Here is a 19,580-nt window from a genome sequence, read left to right on the forward strand (position 1 = left end):
CAATTAGGCCTAAAATCTCCTTCTCAAAAAAAATAAATAAATAAATATAAACTCTTCTCCTAACTTGAAGGGATGGTCTTGTGTATGGTCATTCCCTGTGTAGACCTGGTGCACCTGGTGACTGATTGTCTGGATGGAGCTATGGATGGCATGTGCTGGGAGGCGTAGGGCATTTTGTACTGGGGCTGCCTAGAGGAATAGCTGGAACTGAAAGGGGTCTGAGCCAGGGTGGTCCCAGGTTTCTCTGTTCAGAGGGCACCCTAGTAAGGCAGCTGAAGGTGAACTGGCTGCAAACTGGTGTCTGTCAGTGCACTCAGCACCAGGGTCACCCTGGTGTGGGAATTCGGCTAGATTGGAAAGCCAGGGGGGGTCCTAGTGTGCTCCCCAGAGAAGAAACCCTAGTGGAGTGGCTGGGGTTGGGATTCATGCCAGGAAACTGAGGTGCTGGATGAAGAAAGCTTCCTGCCTGGATGGTTGAAGCCAAGCAGGCAGGAGCCAGGAGGTCTCAGGGCACTCCACACGAGGAGGGCCCAAGCAAGCCTTTTGGAGAGAAATTTCTGTGGACGTGGACTATTCTGAGGTAGTCTACACCTGTGGCACCTTGGCAAGACAGCCGGATATGTAGTGAGTGCTGATCAGGGCTTCTCAGTGTGTGCTGCTCTGAGGCTGCCTTCTTAGACAGGCAGGGACTGGTGTGGGCTGGGAGCCTGAGTCCGGGTTGGTAGGTGTGCTAGGACTTCCAGCTCATGCTCCTGTCTACATTGTCAAGTTGGGAGGGATATTGTAAACCACAGCACTTGCCAGCGCCTCCAACAAGGAGAGAGTCCCAGCCACCACCCTGCCATTTGTCAGGGTTGTAAGACAGTTTCCTTTATATTCTAGTTGCTCTTTTCAACTCCAGCTTTTCTTCTGTACCCCAGTGCTGACAAATCTGCTCATGGCCCCTCAGTACTATCCCTCCCCACTGTAGATTGTTGTATCAGGACTGGGGGTTCCCTTCATGAGCATGTATCTGTCTCTCTTGCTGTTGGTAGAGATATGTGTCCACAGACAGGGTGAGTTCAGGTCTGTCTACATCACCATCTTGGATCAGCTGGATTTCTAGTTTAATCATGCTTCTAGTGGTTACCATAAAAATCCCAGGATGCTACTCTAAGCCTCCTGTAGCCCTGCAAAGTTATCTGCATCCATTTTGGCACCTCTGCTTTCATCAGAGTGAGAATCTTCCTGTGGTCCTTGGTTTTAAACATGGAGCTTGCATCTGACGGACTATCTCACCTGGATCACTCAGTTTTATCTCCCTGTAGACCTGAGCTCTCAGCAAACTTCACCTTATTCATAATACAGTGGGCATTATGCACGTGGATTAAGCCTTGCTCACATTGGTGTTTCCTTTTGCCTTTTGATACATGTATTTCTCATGATTGTGCCCCCATCCATGTGTCATCATTTAAAAATATTTTATTAATCTTTTATATATCTGTGTAGAAGAAAATAGGGTGTCTCCCAACATACCATCCCAGTTCCTGCCTGACAAGTCTCTTTCAGTTTGTACTGGCTGGATTTGGAGTAGTGGTCCTGACTAGAAAATGATGGTTAAAATTAAAGTGGTGGCTGTCGAGAGAAGCACCTGGACTTGAAATATATATTTTATAATTAATTTTATAAAATGTCTTGATTGTATGTGGGTGGTAATGTATTAGAGGGTTTTTTAAATGATTTTATTTATTGATTGATGAGAGACACACAGAGAGAGGCAGAGACATACGCAGAGGGAGAAGCAGGCTCCCTGTGGGGTGCCTGAAGTGGGCCTTCATCCCAGGATCCTGGGATCACTATCTGAACCAAAGACAGATGCTCAACCACTGATTCACCCAGGTGTCCTGATAAAAGAGCTTAAAAAAGAAGCTTTCAGTCCTCTGGTTTGATTACTGGATAACTTTTGAGTCATTTGCTGATGTAGGAGAGACTAGAAGAGAAACCTTGTTTATTAAGGGGTTGCAATTTAGTTTCCTTCTGACCACCCAGAGATGAAACATTTGGAGACCTAGAAGTGGACCTACCAACCTAGAAGGTGGATGGATATTTGAGAGGCTCAGTAGACAAATTCCTGATGGAGGCAAAATTAGAAGTTGTCAGCTTGAATGATGCTATTAAAAACCTGTTTCTCCAATAGTGAAAGGGAATATAAGGGAAGGGAGAAGAAATGTGGGGTGAAATATCAGAAAGGGAGACAGAACATAAAGACTCCTAACTCTGGGAAACGAACTAGGGGTGGTGGAAGGGGAGGAGGGTGGGGGGTGGGGGTGAATGGGTGACGGGCACTGAGGGGGGCACTTGACGGGTTGAGCACTGGGTGTTATTCTGTATGTTGGTAAATTGAACACCAATAAAAAATCAATTTATTTAAAAAAAAGATTGGTATAAGAAAAAAGAACTGTTTCTCCACTTTATGCCTTTTCCTTTAGGCAATTAGGTAGATTGTTCATAGGCACACGTGTTGTCCGATTCGGATCTAATAATCCAACTTTCAGCTCTGTCTATTCAGATTTTGCAACTCCTCCTCCTTCAGGTCATCTGATGCCTGATTTTTCCAATAGAATTAATAACCAAATTAAAGAAACACACAGATAATGAAACCCTCATAGTAGAAGAGGTCAATACTCCACACTCAGCAAGGGACACACATGTCACCAAGCAGAAGATCACCAAGAAACAAGGGTTTGAATGACACACTGGACCAGATGGACTTCACAGATAGATACAGAACATTCCATCCTAATGCAGCACAGTGCACCTTCTTCTCAGCTGCACAGGCAACTTTCTCCAGAGTAGATCACATACTGGGTCACAAATCAGCGTTCATGAACTGATACAAGACTGTGACTTCTCCTTGTGTATTTTTCAAACCTCAGTGCTTTGAAACTTCAACTCCTTGCCAAGAGGACATTTGGGAGGAACACAAACACTTGGAGGTTAAAGAGCCTACTCCTTCAGAATGAATAGGTCCACCAGGAAATTTGAGAAGAATGTATAAGATTCATGCAAACTAATGAAAATGAAAGCACAATGGTTCAAAACCACTGGGATGCAGCAAGGGTGGTATTAGAGGGAGGACATATCAATAGAAGCCTCAAGAAATGAAAAATCTCAAGTACACAAGCTAACTGCACACTTATGGGAGCTGGAGAAAGAACAGCGATGGGAGCTAAAACCACGCAGCAGAAGAGAAATAACAATATTAGAGCAGAACTCTAGGAAATCGAAATTGGAAGAACAAATGATGTCGCGCTGAACACGGCCTGATGTTCTCGTATGCTTTTGTGTTCACTTTCTTTTTTTTTTAAAGATTTTATTTATTTATTCATGATAGTCACAGAGAGAGAGAGAGGCAGGCTCCATGCACGGGGAGCCCGATGTGGGATTCGATCCCGGGTCTCCAGGATCGCGCCCTGGGCCAAAGGCAGGCGCCAAACCGCTGCGCCACCCAGGGATCCCTGTGTTCACTTTCTTTAATCATCAGTAGCATTTAAAATCTCTTCATACTTTGATAAGACTTGTTTTTTGGGGATCCCTGGGTGGCACAGCGGTTTGGCGCCTGCCTTTGGCCCAGGGCGTGATCCTGGAGACCCGGGATCAAATCCCACATCGGGCTCCCGGTGCATGGAGCCTGCTTCTCCCTCTGCCTATGTCTCTGCCTCTCTCTCTCTCTCTCTCTCTCTCTCTGTGTGTGTGTGTGTGTGTGTGTGTGTGTGTAACTATCATAAATAAAAAAATATTTTTAAAAAGAAAAAAGGAAATCACAAGGGGGTGAGATACCACAAAGGAAGTACAATGCTGTATGTCTTTGAACTAGCTGGGCGGCATATACAAACATTCCTTTCCAACCCCAGAGGACTAACCAAGACTGAAAGGAAACACATTAAAAAGGCAAGCTCATTTTTGATATGTGCTCCAATGTCTCAAGGTCTGCAATGGTGAAGAACACGGGGGTCCAAGGAACCAGAGGACTCCAGTGCTAGCTAACCCCTTCGCATGGCAAGAGGACATGTCTCTCACTCCACAAGATGATGTCAGGAGGCAGGGATGTGACAAAGGGAATGTGTGATCTGTTCTTGATGGAGAGCCCGTCTGACTGTCCATTAGCCAAGCAAGGAACCCTAGAGGCATAGTCAGAGGGGGGCACTGCCCCTCTGGGCTGAAAGCGAAGCCCAGGAAGGCAAAGGAGAGGCTCGGTTCCATCCTTTAGGTCATGATGTAACTTATGCCTAACGATGTAAACAGCTCTAATCTCCGTGACAGGGTCTGTACACAGTTTACCATAGGCCAGTGTTTCAGGGCCCTAAGGTGTGCCCCTCAGGGCCTTGAGGTGTGCCCCTCATATGGTAAGTGGAAATTAAGCATTTCACAGAATGGCTCTACTGTTTCTTCCCCACTGTGGTCAACACACTTTGCAGACGCAGAGCAAGAGCTGAGCAAGAGGGTCACGACGTCTGAGAGGGGGCAGTGTCTCCACATTGGCATGTAGGAGAATGAAATTGTACCAGATGCTTTGGTACAAGATCCTAACTGTCCTTAAAAAAAAAAACAGTGATTGGCATGTGAGCATAGAGGCAGGTGGGACAGATTATAAATCACTTGGGAAAGACAAAGATCAATCCCACAGGAAGATGCTCACCAGTTCCAAATGTCTTTGCCTTCCCCCTCCTCTTTCCTGAGAATTTCACAGCCATGTCCAACAGGAGCCACTGTCCCTCTGAACCAGAGCAGGTGTCGACAGCCATTGGCGATGCCCACTTGCTGTGAGCTCTTCCCCAAGGCCCAGTGGTGATGAATCCACCGGGTCTTTCCACCTGTCCCCCCAGTGGCTGCAGGAGGGCACCTCGGTAATATTTGGATGACAGCTGCTTTCTATCCTGGGTGTTCATATTGTAACAAACTCAGGATGAAAAGTCTTCAGTACTTGAAAAAGTTTGTGTGGTTTTTTTTTTTTTTTTTTCATTTTAAAAATGAAGTGTGGGATCCCTGGTTGGCACAACAGTTTAGCGCCTGCCTTTGGCCCAGGGCGCGATCCTGGAGACCAGAGATTGAATCCCACGTCGGGCTCCCAGTGCATGGAGCCTGCTTCTCCCTCTGCCTAGGTCTCTGTCTCTCTCTCTCTCTCTCTCTCTCTCTCTCTCATTCTCTGTGACTATCATAAATAAGTTTTTTTTTAATTTAAAAATAAATAAAACATAAAAATGAAGTGTTATTGTTTTGAAATTTGACAAGACTGCAAAATTGTTACTGATTCTAAATGACTTGGATCCCTTTTTTCCCTTCTTATTCTATTTTTTTAATTGGAGTTCAATTTGCTAACATATAGCATAACACCCAGTGCATATCCCACCACGTGCCCCCCTTGGTGCCCATCACCCAGTTAACCCAACCACCCGCCCACCTCCCCTTCCACCACACCTTGTTTGTTTCCAAGTGTTAGGAGTGTCTCATGTTTTGTCACCCTCACTGATTCCCAGGAATTACACTGCTGGGGATTTACCCTAAAGATACAGATGCAATGAAATGTTGGAACACCTGCACCCCAATGTTTACAGATTATGTTCTGAATTGTGTGATTTGTGGCAGAAGGAAGCAGTAGGAGGTCTTTTCAGCAGCTCTCAAAACATCATCCAAAAGCAGCATCGTCTCCAAGGCCATCCCTGAAGATCTCTACCACACACAGTGACTTAGAGGACAGGTGGTTGGCAGCATTGTCAGCAGCACGCTGCCTCTGTACTGACCAGTGGGTTCCAGCTTGAGTAACAAAACAAGAAGAAGATAAACTTTTGGAGTGGGACAATTTAACAGATCAGAGGAAAAACTTCATAATCTTTTCACCTCCCGTGCTGGGGAGCCATCCAAGCCCGCTTTCTAGATCCACCCATGACCAGATGTCTAACTCCTTAACCAGTCATTCAATTGCTACACATCTACAGAGAAATTATGAAGCACACATCCTTGCCTGGGCTCCAGGCCCTACTTGTAGCAAACCCCATTTAGCCTCCTTATAGCACACTAGTGAGTAGGCCAACACTGCTCCCTATTGCTGTGCATTTCCCAGGACGTGTGTTGGGGTGGAGACAGAAGTCACGCAGTCCTGCACAGCCACATCTCTCCCTTCCAGTTGGAAATTCAAGAAAATGCGCTTCTGTACACCCACCCGGGTACACCCCATAAACTGAAAGAGATGAAGGTACTGCGGAGGTTGACTCATCACTTCAAGGATAATTGCTATCGTTACATCGGTGCTGTATACTTCAGAGAAAGCTACCAAAACGCTGCCTCGTGTTTTCTATTTCAAAGAACAATTTTAAATGTATTAAGGGCATCATTAGTGCAATGACAGAAGTCAGGGTGCATTCTAACTCAACATCAGAAGAGCCCTCAGGTAGCAGGCAGTGGGTCAGGACTTCTGGGACAGTGGGGTGGACCATAGTCCTCTGGAGGCTGAGGAAGGTGGATAAGAAATCCCAAAGGTAGTGGAAATTTGTGCAGAACTCTGATCTTCTCCTGTCACGTTTCTGAATGCTGTAATTGTAAGAGGAACTGGATTCATGAGCTTGACTGTGCTATATTGGAGTCATCTTTTCTTGCTATTTGAAAATTATCGGTCTCAGCAGGTCTGCACTTCCCTCCCTCTGCCACTACCACATGTCCAAGTGGGGTTTGTTTGGTGAAGCCTCTTGGGACTTGTGCTGGGGAGACTGTAGGGCTTGTCACTGACCTACAGGGGACGTGACCTGAGGGCCACAGCCCCCCTCTCTTGTATGTGAGAACCCGGAGGCTGAGTTCTAGTGTGAGCCAGGAGATGGTGGAGAGGTAAACTCTCCCCTTTGTGATTTACAGGCCTTTGTGCAAAACTTCATGGATCTGTCCTGTTTGCTGGACCTGAAAGACGACTCCCAGAGTAGTTGATGTTAACAAATATTTCCTCTGGTGTCACTACATAGGCTCCCCTGTCCCTTAGCTCATGGCAGCCTGCACACCCCTCCAGAGTCTGATGTGTGAACGTGTTTCCGTGGAAGAGAGGCCCCTGTGCAGCTGCCCTAGAGACCCTCCATGGACACAGGGGACCTCGAGGCCTGTGTGAAGGTGTGGATGGGCCTGCTTCACACACACGTGCCCTAGGCACCCTGATGACCTGCCTCCTCGGTCTTCCCGAGCTGCATGTTAATGGTTCTATCTTTGGTGTATTTTCCAGGATCATGACTCCTGTTATGAGAAGAAAAAGATCATAAAGAGTTGAAACACGGGAGTCACAGCATAACCACCTGCAGCCAATAAATTCTACTGGATTTCCCCATCAGTGGGCTCCACAGCACCCACAGGGGCATCTGGCCATCAACAAGGGAGAGCCACGAGTATCACTTCCACTGACTGCAGCTTTGAAGGTACTGTGGGGGTAAATCAGTATGTAGATTCGAGAGAAGTAACTAGTTTGTGCAGCAGAGCCTAGACGCTGGGATGAAAGAAGGAGCTGGGAAGGTGCCCACTCAGAGCTAGTGCAGCTACTTCCTGCACGAGGCCTTCTCACAAGGCCTGAGTCTAGGCTGTACAGATTTTAGTCTAGGAGACATGGGGGCTTGTAGACTTCAAGCAGTAAGCCACCGAACACCAGCCTGACCAGGAGCCCCTGTCCTCGTTCATTAATGGATTCACAATGAGGTTTGGTCAGTTGAAGATCCAAGCTAATTCTCTGGGGAACTGTCATGTGTGCAGTTGGTTTGGAATGTCCTGGGTTCTACGACAGTTGGGAGTCAGGAACACTACTGGTCATCCAGGGTGGTCACCCGAATCAGGAATTCTCAGAGCAGGGCTGCTGAGAGAATCAACTTGTGTGGGTGCAGAGTTAAGTGAGAAGGAGGTGGAGACATGTTTGGATTCCCCTCAGTCCACTAGGGGGTCTTCTTTGGTGGAAAGACATTGCATTTGTGTCAGGAATTGAAATGCAGAACCAAGAGATGGCTCGGGATCTGGGTCATTCTCTTGGGCAGCTGCAGTCCTTGCAACAGTGCTGGGCAGGAGGATGTGGACAAAGAAGTGAGGGCAGGGCTTGGTTTGGTGCACAGGGTATGAGCTCATATCCAGGTGACCAGGGAACCATCTGCTGCCCCCACCTCAGAACCCTCCCTCATCTGTGCTGCAACCCTGAGCAAGTCACTTCATCTCTCCAAGCTTCTGTGCCCTTCACCTTAAATTATGGCCCCCAGCCCCACACTCTGCCCACCCCATGGTGCTGATGTGAGCATAACAAGAAATAACAGTCTCTGAGTTGTCAGAAGTCAAGTATTGTAGCCTCCAAGCATTATGTTGAGGGGTCCGTACCTCTCTTCAATTCTATCCTTTCATGTCATGTATTTTGGAGCCTTCTCGTTAAGTGTGACACGTTCGTAATTCGTGAAGAGTGGCCACTTTTGTTACTATAAATCATCCTCCTTTCTGTAAAAAATGCCATAAGTTTTGTCTTATATTAACAAAGCTGGTCTAGTTCTTTGGGTTAATATCTGCTTGGTGCCCATTTTCCCATCATTAAGCCTCATCCTACTTGTGTCCTGGACGTAAAGGGGGACTCTGGACGATGGCAGAGAGATGACAGATTTTTATTCCCTCTTCCAGTCTCTGCCTCTTAATGGACTGTGTAAATTTACCTAATTACTTTTCAGGTAGCGTTGCGTACTCTCATTTTTTCCATCTGTTTTCTATGCATTATGTCTTTTTGTTCTCACATTCCTACATTATTGCTCTTCTTGGTGTTCTATTCTAGAGGAATTACTAAATCCCCATGTTGCTTTTCCCATGTGTTGTGGCTTATAGTTTTAGTAGCTTTCCTGGGCATTACAGTTAACTTCTTTATGTATGACAGTCTAATTGGCTTAAGACCAGGTTCATTTCCAAGGCATTCATCGACCTTAGCCAATTGATATCCCTTCCCTGTGCCATTATTGTCCTACACCCTACATTTTACCTTGTGTGCTGATCAACACCCATTTTTATTTACTTCATGTAGTGTTCTTGAAAATCAGAAGAATATATTTTTATATGTTTATTCCATATACATCTTACCCTCCTAGGCATTTATACTTGCTTGTATGTTTCCCTCTGTGACTATTTCTCTGTGGAGAATTGAGGTACTCTGTTGTCTTTTCCTTTCAGATTGAAGGACTCCCCCCTAACGTTTCTTGTAGAGCTGGTGACGGCAGAGGCTTCTCTCAGGTTTTATTTATCTGGGAAGGTCTTGACATGTCCTTCATTGCTGAAGGATATCTGTGCTAGATGCACATTTGTTGCTTGACAGATTTTCTCCTCCAGAACCTTTTTGTTTTTTTAAAAAGATTTATTTATTTATTTATTTATTTATTTATTTATTTATTTATTTATTTATTTATTTATGATAGACAGAGAGAGAGAGAGAGGGGCAGAGACACAGGCAGAGGGAGGAGCAGGCTCCATGCAGGGAGCCCGATGCAGGACTCAATCCCAGGACCCCAGGATCATGCCCTGGGCCAAAGGCAGGTGCCAAACTGCCAAGCCACCCAGGGATCCCCTCCAGAACCTTTTTGTGTCACCCTGATGCCTCTGGCCTCTGTAGTTTATGAAAATAAGTCATTCACCTTATTGAGGAGCCTCTACATGATGATGCTTTCCTTTTTCTTGCCACTTCCAGTGATTCAGCTTTTGTCTTTGGCCTTGAAACATTGTGCTAGGGGATGGATTTATCCTATCTTTGTTGAACTTCTTCAATGTTTAGATGACTGTTTTGCATGAAATGTGCTACGATTTGGGCTATTACTCCTTCATGTATTCTCAGTATCCCTTCCTGTCTTTTATTTTTCTGGGGACTGTCTCAGTGCCTGTGTTGGGATGCTTGATAGTAGTACCCAGGTCTCTGGGCTCTGGGACTCCACTCATTCTCTTCCCGTGCTCTTAGATTTTTTTTTTTTAATGTGCCGTTTACCAGACTGGATGTCAAGTGACCTACCTTCAAATTTACTGGTTCTGTCTTCCTCCTGCTCAAGTCTGCTGTTCAGCCCTGCTATAGCTGTAATTGTGTCCTCCCCTACCCCCAAACCATATAGAAGAGTCAAAGCCCACAGTGCCTGTGAATGTGTTCTTATTTGGAAATAAGATCTTTGCAGATATAATCCAGTTGAGATACAGTTAACACTGGACTAGGGTGGGCCCTAATTGAATGGCTGTTGTCCTTACAGGTTGTCCAATGTAGGCTGTTGTAGGTTTGGAAACACAGACACGGAGACAAAGGGCATGGAATGTCAGAGATGGCAATACTGCAGCTTCAAGTCAAGGAAAGCCCTGAGTTTCCAGAAAACACCAAAAACTAGAAAAAGGCAAAGACAGATAATTCCCTAGCTCTTTCATTGGGAACAGAGCCCCTCCTACAACTGGACATAGCTGGCGGCCAACCTAAGAGCCAGGCCTGTGTAAGGAAGGCAATCTCAATCCTCTGTGCCAATGCTTTTCTACATAGAGCCAGAATTTGTATTTCCCTTCCAGATCTCTTGTTGTCCCAGAGGCAGGGAAGTATAGGCTGGGCTTTAAAATAATAGAACTTGCGGGATCCCTGGGTGGCTCAGTGGTTTGGTGCCTGCCTTCAGCCCAGGGTGTGATCCTGGAGTCCCAGGATCGAATCCCACATCCAGCTCCCTGCATGGAGCCTGCTTCTCCCTCTGCCTGTGTCTCTGCTCGTGTCACTGCTTCTCTCTCTCTCAGTGTCTCTCATGAATCAATAAATAAAATATTTAAAAAATAAATAAAATAATAAATAATAGAACTTGGAAACTCTTGGTATCAGACCTTATGCCTCCCCCGGAGTTGATGTTACTGCTTTTTGTCATTGCTGTCTAATAAGATATTAGTGTCTATTCTAAACTAATTCTCCAAGCTGGCAAATTGCTCATGCGTGGCCACTGTAGGCCTGGCTTGAATGCTGGTGGTCAGTCGGTGACTGGGTAGGGTATGCATTAGCAGCCTCAAACAGAGGAGTGGCTCCATCTGTGCCAAGGGGCCTTTCATAGTGAGCCAACAGCTGAAAACTCTGCTGCAACCCTCACTTCTTGCTTGTGCACAGCATCAGGGTCAGCCAGAGGTGCCAGTGTAGGGGAGCTTGTCAGGTTTGCGGAGCATGCACACAGCCCTACAAGGTGCATGTTCTGGATTCCTGAGAAGTTGGAGCTTCTCAAAGCCCCTTAGTGCTCGCTTAAGGCTTTTGTTAGCCTATTGTTTGCTCAAATTGTTATCCATCACTTTAAGCAATCATAAGTTGAACAATTGCCCCTCTTCTTTTTCTCTTTTATGTCTTTTTTGACAGTTATGCCAGGGAAAAGCTTTTAATTCTGGGCACCTTCCCAGTCAGACTCAATGTGGACAGTTGAAGAGATTGGGTCTTACACAGTTTCCACCAGATTGGCCCATTTACTATAATTCTCCAGGAGGGAGGTGGTGAGGGGGCTCCAGGCCAGCTCTGCTCTCTCCAGTGGCTGCCATATGGATGACTTTCTTTTTAAAAAATTTTTTCAAATATTTTATGTATTTATGAGAGACAGAAAGAGAGAGAGAGAGAGAGAGAGAGAGAGAGAGAGAGGCAGACACAGGCAAGGGAGAAGCAGGCTCCATGCAGAGAGCCTGATGTGCGACTCCATCCTGGGACTCCAGGATCGCACTCTGAACCAACGCCAGAGGTTCAACTGCTGAGCCACCCAGGCATCCCACATTGCTGACTTGCACTGTGAACATTGCTGCTCATTTTTCTGAACTGTCATGAGACTGCAGGGGAGGGAATGGGATCTAAGCAAATGACAACAGCAGAAATCTCATGCGTCTTTCTGACTGTGGCTTAGCTGGGTTTTTTAAACTTTTGTTTCCTGGATTCAGTATTTCCCCTACTGCTGCAAGTTTTGTTTAATTGCCAGAATTCTGAAAATAATGATGGTGGCACTTGTTGCCAGTACGTTGATTGCTTTGTTGGAAGAGAGAGTTTTGGGAGGTCTCTAAGCTGCCATTTTCACCTTAGTCAGTGACCAAACCGTATTCATTTGAATATTCTCAGGCCATGGTCATGATCCCTGGGGTAAACAAAAATCATCTCAGGTGAAACGCCACATGCAGTCACATGATACTGTTAGGTCACATACATGACATTCATGGTAAAAATAGAGGTTAGTGTCATTTTTTAAATAAATTTATTTTTTTGTTTGTGTTCAACTTGCCAACATACAGAATAACAGCCAGTGCTCATCTCATCAAGTGCCCACCTCAGTGCCCGCCACCCAGTCACCCCCACCCCCTGCCCACCTCCCCTTCCACCACCCCTAGTTCGTTCCCAGAGTTAGGAGTCTTTATGTTCTGTCTCCTTTTCCAATATTTCCCACTTATTTTTTCTCCTTTCCCCTTTATTCCCTTTCACTATTTTTTATATTCCCCAAGTGAATGAGACCATATAATGTTTGTCCTCCGATTGACTTATTTCGAGGTTAGTGTCTTTTAAAAAGAAATTGTGTTAAGAATTGTATACTGAATATTAGGACATAGCACCTCTGGCTGATATGGACAACAGCCTACTGTAAACATCCTGAGTTAGACACAGTTATGTTGAATTGTATTCCTCCTCCAACTTAAAAAAATTTAAACTTATTATAGGTACAATTTTTTAGTGGTGGATTTTGGTGTTTTGTTTATGTACAACTTCTTCCACAAAAAATTTATTTACTTACTTAAAAATAAATAAGTAAATACTTTTTTATTTAATCTTCACAGAAAAGAGCTGTTTTGGATACAGTTAAAAAACTATTTTTGGTCATGGATGTTTCATCAAATACTATGTTGATAAGGCTTGCACTTGATGAAAAAGAAACAACACATGCAGGGATTCCATGATATGAGGTAAAGCTTCCAGTCATTGTAAAGCCATATTATATCTTTAAAATACATACAAATCATCCCCAGTTGCCCAAAGGTTCTCTCCAGCCATCAGGAGGATGTGGCTGATGTTTGTCTGGTTTTCCTGGAGACCATTGAAAACATCAATATCATTCAGCTGTGTGTGTGGCAAGTGGTCTTCATTGCCACCTCCTGATTCCATCCAAGTGCCATCTCCTCTGCAAGAGACATCGTCTCCCTTACTGCCTGGCCCAGCCATGACCTAGGCTATGCTCCAGGTACCCTGAATGTGTTCCTCCGATGGAGGCACTGTTTGCCCCCTCCCAGAAAGCCTCCCCCACCCCAAGATCTCCTTGAGCAGAGCTGTGCCCAGGTGATGTGTTTGATGGATCTCCTAGTGGGTGACTTTTTATCGTGTGGGTATATTATGTGTGTCTTCCTGAGAATGATTAGGATCAAAGATGGCAGATAATTTGAAGTTCTTACTCACCTGGTCATGCTGCACACACCTCCTTGCACCTGGTGAATAGGACAGATATTGACTGGTGACAAGGCAGTGGAGACAGCACTGCACAGTGGGGATGCTGCAGCGTCTGAATCTGTGTAGTCAGCTGCAAGCCCGGCTCTGCCCTTCACACCACGTGACCCAGGGTAGGATCAACAAACCTCTCTAGGAACCTGTTTCCTGGTGTCTAAAACAGGAACAGTGGAGGGAGGGGCAAGATGGCGGAAGAGTAGGGTCTCCAAATCACCTGTCTCCACCAAATTACCTAGAAAACCTTCAAATTCTCCTGAAAATCTATGAATTCGGCCTGAGATTTAAAGAGAGACCAGCTGGAATGCAACAGTGAGAAGAGTTCGCGCTTCTATCAAGGTAGGAAGACGGGGAAAAAGAAATAAAGAAACAAAAGGCATCCAAGGGGGAGGGGCCCCGCGAGGAGCCGGGCTGAGGCCGGGGGAGTGTCCCCAGGACAGGAGAGCCCCGTCCCGGAGACGCAGGAGCTGCACCGACCTTCCCGGGCGGAAAGGGGCTCGCAGGGAGTTGGAGCAGGACCCAGGAGGGCGGGGATGCCCTCGGGCTCCCCGGGACAGTAACAGAGCAACTGCGCGCCCAGGAGAGTGCGCCGAGCTCCCTAAGGGCTGCAGCGCGCAGGGCGGGACCCGGCGGAACCCGGAGCAGCTCGGAGGGGTTCGGGCGGCGGCTCCACGGAGGGGGTTGCGCGGCCCGGGAGCGCGAATCCAACAGCGCAGGCACCGGAGCACAGGGCGCCGGGACACAGCCCAGGATCCGGCCTCCCCCCGGGACAGGCAGAGGCCTGGAGGGCCCAGGACAGCAAGGACGCTCCTGCCCCAGCTGAGCAGATCAGTGGCCCCGCCCCGGAGCCTCAGGCCCTGCAGACGCTCCGGAGTTACTGCGGGGGCTGAATCCAGGTTTCCAGAGCTGGCCCCGCCACTAGGGCTCTTGCTCCTGGGGCCTCACGGGGTAAACAACCCCCACTGAGCCCTGCACCAGGCAGGGGCACAGCAGCTCCCCCAACTGCTAACACCTGAAAATCAGCACAGCAGGCTCCTCCCCCAGAAGACCAGCTAGACTGACAACTTCCAGGGGAAGCCAAGGGACTTAAAGTACACAGAATCAGAAGATACTCCCCCGTGGTTCTTTTTTTTTTTTTTTTTTTTTTTGCTTTTTGATTTGTTTCCTTCCCCCACCCCCCTTTTTTCTCCTTTCTTTCTTTTTCTTTCTCTTTTTCTTCTTTTTTTTCATTTTTTTTCTCTTTCTCTTTTCTTTCCTTCTTTCTCTCCTTTTTCTCCTTTTCCCAATACAACTTGCTTTTGGCCACTCTGCACTGAGCAAAATGACTAGAAGGAAAACCTCACCTCAAAAGAAAGAATCAGAAACAGTCCTCTCTCCCACAGAGTTACAAAATCTGGATTACAATTCAATGTCAGAAAGCCAATTCAGAAGCACTATTATACAGCTACTGGTGGCTCTAGAAAAAAGCATAAAGGACTCAAGAGACTTCATGACTGCAGAATTTAGAGCTAATCAGGCAGAAATTAAAAATCAATTGAAATGCAATCCAAACTAGAAGTCCTAACGACGAGGGTTAACGAGGTGGAAGAACGAGTGAGTGACCTAGAAGACAAGTTGATAGCAAAGAGGGAAACTGAGGAAAAAAGAGACAAACAATTAAAAGACCATGAAGATAGATTAAGGGAAATAAACAACAGCCTGAGGAAGAAAAACCTACGTTTAATTGGTGTTCCCGAGGGCGCCGAAAGGGACAGAGGGCCAGAATATGTATTTGAACAAATTCTACCTGAAAACTTTCCTAATCTGGGAAGGGAAACAGGCATTCAGATCCAGGAAATAGAGAGATCCCCCCCTAAAATCAATAAAAACCGTTCAACACCTCGACATTTAATAGTGAAGCTTGCAAATTCCAAAGATAAAGAGAAGATCCTTAAAGCAGCAAGAGACAAGAAATCCCTGACTTTTATGGGGAGGAGTATTAGGGTAACAGCGGACCTCTCCACAGACACCTGGCAGGCCAGAAAGGGCTGGCAGGATATATTCAGGGTCCTAAATGAGAAGAACATGCAACCAAGAATACTTTATCCAGCAAGGCTCTCATTCAAAATGGAAGGAGAGGGATCCCTGGGTGGCGCAGCGGTTTGGCGCCTGCCTTTGGCCCAGGGCGTGATCCTGGAGACCCGGGATCGAATCCCACATCGGGCTCTCGGTGCATGGAGCCTGCTTCTCCCTCTGCCTGTGTCTCTGCCTCTCTCTCTCTCTCTCTGTGTGACTATCATAAATAAATAAAAATTAAAAAAAAAAATGGAAGGAGAGATAAAGAGCTTCCAAGACAGGCAGCAACTAAAAGAATATGTGACCTCCAAACCAGCTCTGCAAGAAATTTTAAGGGGGACTCTTAAAATTCCCCTTTAAGAAGAAGTTCAGTGGAACATTCCACAAAAACAAGGACTGAATAGTTATCATGATGACACTAAATTCATATCTCTCAACAGTAACTCTGAATGTGAATGGGCTTAATGACCCCATCAAAAGGCGCAGGGTTTCAGACTGGATAAAAAAGCAGGACCCATCTATCTGCTGTCTACAAGAGACTCATTTTAGACAGAAGAACACCTACAGCCTGAAAATAAAAGGTTGGAGAACCATTTACCATTCGAATGGTCCTCAAAAGAAAGCAGGGGTAGCCATCCTTATATCAGATAAACTAAGATTTACCCCAAAGACTGTAGTGAGAGATGAAGAGGGACACTATATCATACTTAAAGGATCTGTCCAAGAAGAGGACTTAACAATCCTCAATATATATGCCCCGAAAGTGGGAGCTGCCAAATATATAAATCAATTATTAACCAAAGTGAAGAAATACTTAGATAATAATACACTTATACTTGGTGACTTCAATCTAGCTCTTTCTATACTCGATAGGTCTTCTAAGCACAACATCTCCAAAGAAACGAGAGCTTTAAATGATACACTGGACCAGATGGATTTCACAGATATCTACAGAACTTTACATCCAAACTCAACTGAATACACATTCTTCTCAAGTGCACATGGACTTTCTCCAGAATAGACCACATATTGGGTCACAAATCGGGTCTGAACCGATACCAAAAGATTGGGATCGTCCCCTGCATATTCTCAGACCATAATGCCTTGAAATTAGAACTAAATCACAAGAAGTTTGGAAGGACCTCAAACACGTGGAGGTTAAGGACCATCCTGCTAAAAGACGAAAGGGTCAACCAGGAAATTAAGGAAGAATTAAAAAGATTCATGGAGGGGATCCCTGGGTGGCGCAGCGGTTTGGCGCCTGCCTTTGGCCCAGGGCGCGATCCTGGAGACCTGGGATCGAATCCCACGTCGGGCTCCCGGCGCATGGAGCCTGCTTCTCTCTCTGCCTATGTCTCTGCCTCTCTCTCTCTCTGTGTGACTATCATAAATAAATAAAAATTTTAAAAAATTGAAAAAAAAAGATTCATGGAAACTAATGAGAATGAAGATACAACCATCCAAAATCTTTGGGATGCAGCAAAAGCAGTCCTAAGGGGGAAATACATCACAATACAAGCATCCATTCAAAAACTGGAAAGAACTCAAATACAAAAGCTAACCTTACACATAAAGGAGCTAGAGAAAAAACAGCAAATAGATCCTACACCCAAGAGAAGAAGGGAGTTAATAAAGATTCGAGTAGAACTCAATGAAATCGAGACCAGAAGAACTGTGGTCTTCTGGTCAACAGATCAACAGAACCAGGAGTTGGTTCTTTGAAAGAATTAATAAGATAGATAAACCATTAGCCAGCCTTATTAAAAAGAAGAGAGAGAAGACTCAAATTAATAAAATCATGAATGAGAAAGGAGAGATCAATACCAACACCAAGGAAATACAAACGATTTTAAAAACATATTATGAACAGCTATACGCCAATAAATTAGGCAATCTAAGAGAAATGGACGCATTCCTGGAAAGCCACAAACTACCAAAACTGGAACAGGAAGAAATAGAAAACCTAAACAGGCCAATAACCAGGGAGGAAATTGAAGCAGTCATCAAAAACCTCCCAAGACACAAGAGTCCAGGGCCAGATGGCTTCCCAGGGGAATTTTATCAAACGTTTAAAGAAGAAATCATACCTATTCTCCTAAAGCTGTTTGGAAAGATAGAAAGAGATGGAGTACTTCCAAATTCGTTCTATGAGGCCAGCATCACCTTAATTCCAAAACCAGACAAAGACCCCACCAAAAAGGAGAATTACAGACCAATATCCCTGATGAACATGGATGCAAAAATTCTCAACAAGATACTGGCCAATAGGATCCAACAATACATTAAGAAAATTATCACCATGACCAAGTAGGATTTATCCCTGGGACACAAGGCTGGTTCAACACCCGTAAAACAATCAATGTGATTCATCATATCAGCAAGAGAAAAACCAAGAACCATATGATCCTCTCATTAGATGCAGAGAAAGCATTTGACAAAATACAGCATCCATTTCTGATCAAAACTCTTCAGAGTGTAGGGATAGAGGGAACATTCCTCGACATCTTAAAAGCCATCTATGAAAAGCCCACAGCAAATATCATTCTCAATGGGGAAGCACTGGGAGCCTTTCCCCTAAGATCAGGAACAAGACAGGGATGTCCACTCTCACCACTGCTGTTCAACATAGTACTGGAAGTCCTAGCCTCAGCAATCAGACAACAAAAAGACATTAAAGGCATTCAAATTGGCAAAGAAGAAGTCAAACTCTCCCTCTTCGCCGATGACATGATACTCTACATAGAAAACCCAAAAGTCTCCACCCCAAGATTGCTAGAACTCATACAGCAATTCGGTAGCGTGGCAGGATACAAAATCAATGCCCAGAAATCAGTGGCATTTCTATACACTAACAATGAGACTGAAGAAAGAGAAATTAAGGAGTCAATCCCATTTACAATTGCACCCAAAAGCATAAGATACCTAGGAATAAACCTAACCAAAGATGTAAAGGATCTATACCCTCAAAACTATAGAACACTTCTGAAAGAAATTGAGGAAGACACAAAGAGATGGAAAAATATTCCATGCTCATGGATTGGCAGAATTAATATTGTGAAAATGTCAATGTTACCCCGGGCAATATACACGTTTAATGCAATCCCTATCAAAATACCATGGACTTTCTTCAGAGAGTTAGAACAAATTATTTTAAGATTTGTGTGGAATCAGAAAAGACCCCGAATAGCCAGGGGAATTTTAAAAAAGAAAACCATATCTGGGGGCATCACAATGCCAGATTTCAGGTTGTACTACAAAGCTGTGGTAATCAAGACAGTGTGGTACTGGCACAAAAACAGACACATAGATCAGTGGAACAGAATAGAGAATCCAGAAGTGGACCCTGAACTTTATGGTCAACTAATATTCGGTAAAGGAGGAAAGACTATCCATTGGAAGAAAGACAGTCTCTTCAATAAATGGTGCTGGGAAAATTGGACATCCACATGCAGAAGAATGAAACTAGACCACTCTCTTGCACCATACACAAAGATAAACTCAAAATGGATGAAAGATATAAATGTGAGACAAGATTCCATCAAAATCCTAGAGAAGAACACAGGCAACACCCTTTTTGAACTCGGCCATAGTAACTTCTTGCAAGATACATCCACGAAGGCAAAAGAAACAAAAGCAAAAATGAACTATTGGGACTTCATCAAGATAAGAAGCTTTTGCACAGCAAAGGATACAGTCAGCAAAACTAAAAGACAACTTACAGAATGGGAGAAGATATTTGCAAATGACATATCAGATAAAGGGCTAGTTTCCAAGATCTATAAAGAACTTATTAAACTCAACACCAAAGAAACAAACAATCCAATCATGAAATGGGCAAAAGACATGAACAGAAATCTCACAGAGGAAGACATAGACATGGCCAACATGCACATGAGAAAATGCTCTGCATCACTTGCCATCAGGGAAATACAAATCAAAACCACAACGAGATACCACCTCACACCAGCGAGAATGGGGCAAATTAACAAGGCAGGAAACAACAAATGTTGGAGAGGATGTGGAGAAAAGGGAACCCTCATACACTGTTGGTGGGAAT

General features: G+C 45.0%; 1 long non-coding RNA gene across 4 annotated transcripts in view; it reads left to right on the forward strand.

The window, feature by feature from the left end:
• The window catches only part of LOC112676956 (uncharacterized), a 93,278-nt gene that overhangs the window by 54,366 nt on the left and 19,332 nt on the right, over positions 1 to 19,580 (forward strand). For 3 of the 4 annotated variants that reach the window (XR_007406124.1, XR_007406126.1, XR_003146782.3), the window contains exon 20: positions 7,241 to 7,430. This is a non-coding gene — a long non-coding RNA (uncharacterized LOC112676956). Of the gene's footprint in view, positions 1 to 7,240; positions 7,431 to 12,810; positions 12,937 to 19,580 lie in introns of all 4 variants that reach the window. The other variant, XR_007406125.1, reaches the window with a different exon arrangement.

This window comes from Canis lupus, chromosome 26 (assembly GCF_003254725.2).
Source record: "Canis lupus dingo isolate Sandy chromosome 26, ASM325472v2, whole genome shotgun sequence".
Classification (NCBI taxonomy): Eukaryota; Metazoa; Chordata; class Mammalia; order Carnivora; family Canidae; genus Canis; species Canis lupus.